Source organism: Lampetra fluviatilis, chromosome 40, assembly GCF_964198595.1.
Source record: "Lampetra fluviatilis chromosome 40, kcLamFluv1.1, whole genome shotgun sequence".
NCBI classification, from domain to species: Eukaryota; Metazoa; Chordata; class Hyperoartia; order Petromyzontiformes; family Petromyzontidae; genus Lampetra; species Lampetra fluviatilis.
Window position 1 is genome coordinate 9,517,134 of NC_136314.1, and position 6,000 is coordinate 9,523,133.

Here is a 6,000-nt window from a genome sequence, read left to right on the forward strand (position 1 = left end):
AGGTAAAAAAAGAAAGCAGATAAATTAAATCACGACGTTTCGGAGGCAACACAAGCTTCCGTCTTCAGGTGGAACCGTCACAGCAAAATTGCTGTATCAAGTGCTGTATCAAGTGATACAGCAATTTTGCTGTTACTTGATACAGCAATTTTGACGGTTCCACCTGAAGACGGAAGCTTGTGTTGCCTCCGAAACGTCGTGATTTAATTTATTTTGCTTTTTTACCTACGTGACTTTACCGAAAAAACCAAAGAGTATGGTGCAAAATAAGTTCAACAAACATACAGTGAGGGAAAAAAGTATTTGATCCCCTGCTGATTTTGTACGTTGTAAGAAATGATCAGTCTATAATTTTAATGGTAGGTGTATTAGAACAGTGAGAGACAGAATAACAACAACAAAAATCCAGAAAAACGAATGTCAAAAATGTTATAAATTGATTTGCATTTTAATTAGGGAAATAAGTATTTTGACCCCTCTGCAAAACATGACTTAGTACTTGGTGGCAAAACCCTTGTTGGCAATCACAGAGGTCAGACCTTTCTTGTAGTTGGCCACCAAGTTTGTACACATCTCAGGAGCGATTTTGTCCCACTCCTCTTTGCAGATCTTCTCCAAGTCATTAAGGTTTCGAGACTGACGTTTGGCAACTCGAACCTTCAGCTCCCTCCACAGATTTTCTATGGGTTTAAGGTCTGGAGACTGGCTAGGCCACTCCAGGACCTTAATGTGCTTCTTCTTGAGCCACTCCTTTGTTGCCTTGGCCGTGTGTTTTGGGTCATTGTCATGCTGGAATACCCATCCACGACCCATTTTCAATGCCCTGGCTGAGGGAAGGAGGTTCTCACCCAAGAGTTGACGGTACATGGCCCCGTCCATCGTCCCTTTGATGCGGTGAAGTTGTCCTGTTTCCTTAGCAGAAAAACACCCCCAAAGCATACTGTTTCCACCTCCATGTTTGACGGTGGGGATGGTGTTCTTGGGGTCATAGGCAGCATTCCTCCTCGTCCAAACACGGCCAGTTGAGTTGATGCCAAAGAGCTCCATCTTGGTCTCATCTGACCACAACACATTCTCCCAGTTGTCTTCTGAATCATTCAGATGTTCATTGGCAAACTTCAGACGGGCATGTATATGTGCTTTCTTGAGCAGGGGAACCTTGCGGGCGCTGCAGGATTTCAGTCCTTCACGTCGTAGTGTGTTACCAACTGTTTTCTTGGTGACTATGGTCCCAGCTGCCTTGAGATCATTGACAAGATCCTCCCGTGTAGTTCTGGGCTGATTCCTCACCGTTCTCATGATCATTGCAACTCCACGAGGTGAGATCTTACATGGAGCCTCAGGCCGAGGGAGATTGACAGTTCTTTTGTGTTTCTTCCATTCGCGAATAATCGCGCCAACTGTTGTCACCTTCTCACCAAGCTGCTTGGCGATGGTCTTGTAGCCCATTCCAGCCTTGTGTAGGTCTACAATCTTGTCCCTGACATCCTTGGAGAGCTCTTTAGTCTTGGCCATGGTGGATAGTTTGGAATCTGATTGATTGATTCCTTCTGTGAACAGGTGTCTTTTATACAAGTAACAAAGCACTCCCTTTAAGAGTGTGCTCCTAATCTCAGCTCGTTACCTGTAGAAAAGACACCTGGGAGCCAGAAATTTTTCTGATTGAGAGGGCGGGTCAAATACTTATTTCCCTCATTAAAATGCAAATCAATTTATAAAAATTTTGACATGCGTTTTTCTGGATTTTGTTGTTGTTATTCTGTCTCTCACTGTTCAAATAAACCTACCATTAAAATTATAGACTGATCATTTCTTTGTCAGTGGGCAAACGTACAAAATCAGCAGGGGATCAAATACTTTTTTCCCTCACTGTAAAAGGGAAATTTGTGAATGTGTGTCTCTTCGAAATGTTGAGCATACTTCCCAACATGCAACAAACTTGAAATTTGCCATGTGGGTAGATTCCAGACTGTACACAATGCAAAAAGTATAAAATAGACTTTTGTATTTTAGGGGGTGGGGGGGGGGCGCAATAATGGATATATTTTGCACGGCAAGTGAGCGGTGACGTCACATCTGTGATGTCACCCGCATGCGGCAGCGTCACGCAGTGTGCCTGCTGACGTCATGCATCCCCTCCCACCCTCCGCGTAGGCCGTGTGTTAATCCAAGACAAGAATCCAAGTCCCGGGCGAAGCCGGCTAGTAAAGCTAGTTATGAATAATTACTATAAACGTAACTCGTCATCAATCGGCTGAGAACATCTTACAAATAAGACCTCATTGCAGCAGGGGCAGTAGCAGCAGCAGCAGCAGTACCCTCCTGATAACGAGTCGTAGTACGACTAAGCGTGGCACTCCTTGATAAAACATGTTTGACTTCATTATTATTGTAGCTACAGTGATCACCGGTGATCAAGCGCCCGATTACCCGGCGGCTTCCAACATTATGGGCTGATCCGGCAAAAACCGATCCACAGGCTGTAACCAGTCCGGCTATCGGCACCGTGTGTGTGACAAAACAAAGTAGCTTATGCTTGATTCCAGTGTTAAATATTATTAACAATACATTATACACTACATACAAGTTACACAATGAAAATACTGCACTTCATAGATCACCCCATGCTGAGTCTTCGAGATTGGAGGGGTAAACACGGTGCAGTAAATGCAGCTACTTTGTTTAAAGTAGGCTGTTTATTTTTCGTCTATTTATGCCAATTTCATATCGCAAACAAATGTATCACACTACAAACAAATAATAACCCTTACAAACATCCATAATAGGTTTTGTTTTGTTATATCGCATGAATATAAATGTGTCGTTAAAGCCGCCACCACGCCAAACAGCCAATTAGTAAGCGTTGTGTCACGTCAGCAAAACTTGCCAATTCGTTGGAGAGTAAACCCAGCTCGAATATAAAGAATATCGGTCGCGAAAGCCGACGTGTTAAACTCACTAAAAGCATAATGTCATATAACAAGAATGTGCAAAAGATAAGCTATTTAATGTAGTGATTATCGGGCGTTTCTTTAAAATCCAGCACCCCCCCTCCATTCCTCCCTCCCGAAGCCGCTGGATAATCGACAACCTACTGCAGTTCAGTGTCTTCTCAATCGATGATCTACTGTAGTTCAGTGTCTTCTCAATCGATTATCTACTGTAGTTCAGTGTCTTCTCAATCGATTATCTACTGTAGTTCAGTGGCTTCTCAATCGATGATCTACTGTAGTTCAGTGTCTTCTCAATCGATTATCTACTGTAGTTCAGTGGCTTCTCAATCGATGACCTACTGTAGTTCAGTGTCTTCTCAATCGATGATCTACTGTAGTTCAGTGTCTTCTCAATCGATGATCTGTAGTTCAGTGGCTTCTCAATCGATGATCTACTGTAGTTCAGTGGCTTCTCAATCGATGATCTACTCTAGGTCAGTGGCTTCTCAATCGATGATCTACTGTAGTTCAGTGTCTTCTCAATCGATGATCTACTGTAGTTCAGTGGCTTCTCAATCGATTATCTACTGTAGTTCAGTGGCTTCTCAATCGATTATCTACTGTAGTTCAGTGTCTTCTCAATCGATGATCTACTGTAGTTCAGTGTCTTCTCAATCGATGATCTACTGTAGTTCAGTGTCTTCTCAATCGATGATCTACTGTAGTTCAGTGTCTTCTCAATCGATTATCTACTGTAGTTCAGTGTCTTCTCAATCGATTATCTACTGTAGTTCAGTGGCTTCTCAATCGATGATCTACTGTAGTTCAGTGTCTTCTCAATCGATTATCTACTGTAGTTCAGTGTCTTCTCAATCGATTATCTACTGTAGTTCAGTGGCTTCTCAATCGATGACCTACTGTAGTTCAGTGTCTTCTCAATCGATGATCTACTGTAGTTCAGTGTCTTCTCAATCGATGATCTACTGTAGTTCAGTGGCTTCTCAATCGATGATCTACTGTAGTTCAGTGGCTTCTCAATCGATGATCTACTCAAGGTCACTGGCTTCTCAATCGATGATCTACTGTAGTTCAGTGTCTTCTCAATCGATGATCTACTGTAGTTCAGTGGCTTCTCAATCGATTATCTACTGTAGTTCAGTGGCTTCTCAATTGATGATCTACTGCATTCAGTGGCTTCTCAATCGATGATCTACTGCAGTTCAGTGTCTTCTCAATCGATGATCTACTGCAGTTCAGTGGCTTCTCAATCGATGACCTACTGTAGTTCAGTGTCTTCTCAATCGATGATCTACTGCAGTTCAGTGTCTTCTCAATCGATGATCTACTGCATTCAGTGGCTTCTCAATCGATTATCTACTGTAGTTCAGTGTCTTCTCAATCGACGATTTTCTGCTGCTCAGTGGCTTCTCAATCGACTATCGGACCGTGTACGAATGGGGCACCAGGGGAGGCGAACGGCATTAGGGTAGAAGTCCTCTCCCTCAACAAGGCCCGGAGACCCGCACAGTTCAAAGTTGAACGCGCGTCTGACGCGTGCGTTCCCAGGGGACACGGAGCCCGCTACAAAAACACAGCAGCACCAACAACATCATCATCATAATTGCACGGCGCCGAGAGAGAGAGAGGGAGACCGCATTAGCATGTCGAGGAACACAGGGCGATGTACCCTCCTCGGCGGTGGCGGCCGCCTTTGATTTGGCCATCGCATTATGAAGCCGACGTGATTTCCTGCCCAATTAATAATAATTATAATAATAATGAAAGCATTGAATTTATATCACGCCCACGAATGTGCTTCACTCACTCGCTCGGAGAGACAGAGAGAGAGAGGAGGGATGACTCAGAGGCATGGAAAAACCCACACAGCGGAAAGCTACAGCCAATAATTTGCCCACGTTCTGCGGTCCTCTATTGGGGACGTTGGGCCAACTCAAGGACTTGAGTTGTGTGTCCGTGCGGCAGTAAACGGGAGCATCGCGAGAAACCAACAGCTGTCAACCCAATATCATTGCCCCGAACTTAACACATTCCTGCGGAAGAAGCTGGTAGGAACGTTGGGTTGCTCGGTCAATGGCCAGGGTCAACGGCGGCGTGGTGTATTCCGCAAATATGGCCGACTGTGAGGGCGGGTACAAGCCGGCGTGAGTAGGTTAAACGTTGAGTTTTATAAGGGCACCACGGGGTGACCAGCCCCTCCCCACCCAGCCCCACCCCTCCCACCCCCCACCCGGCCCCACTCCTCCCACCCAGCCCCACCCTCCCCATCCAGCCCCTCCCCACCCTCCCCTCCCCACCCAGCCCCTCCATCCCCACCCAGCCCCTCCCTGCACGACGGACGGACACAATAATCCCCATTGGGCTGGTGTAACCAGGAGGTTCCTACCGGTATTACAAACCTTATTGGTCACCCCGTGCCCTCATAAATCTCAACGTTCATCCGACAAAGTCCCATCACAAGGGAGAAACACAATCAAATAGACGCAAATAATAGTTTTTTTTGCCCGAATTGAAACGTCTGTACGCCGTATGGACCTGAAAACTAAATTTCCCTGTACAAGAATACGGGGTAAACCGTAAGGGGTTGGCAGCTATGGAAACCTTACGCATGCATGCGGGCGGTGGGGGGCGCTCCGCTCGTTGTTGAGCGTCGCTCCTCCGCCCTCCGTTGTTGCTGGAGGGCGACTGCATCCAACTGCCCAGTAGCGTCCTTCACGAGCCTCCTCCACAGAGGCCGAACTTGACACCGCTGGTACAAGTCATCGGCAAGTCCACTCAGCTCCACGTCTTCCTGCACCACATCACTCCATCTCTTCTCTAGCCCGTACCACGGCAAGAATCTCACTCATGCACTCACTCATCCACTCAATCATTCACTCACTCACAAAATCATTCACTCACTCACTCAATGGTTCATCCACTCAATCATTCACTCACTCAATCATTCACCAACTCAATCATTCACTTACTCAATCATTCACCCATTCAATCATTCACTCACTCACTCAAACATTCACACACTCAATCATTCACTCACTCAATAATTCAC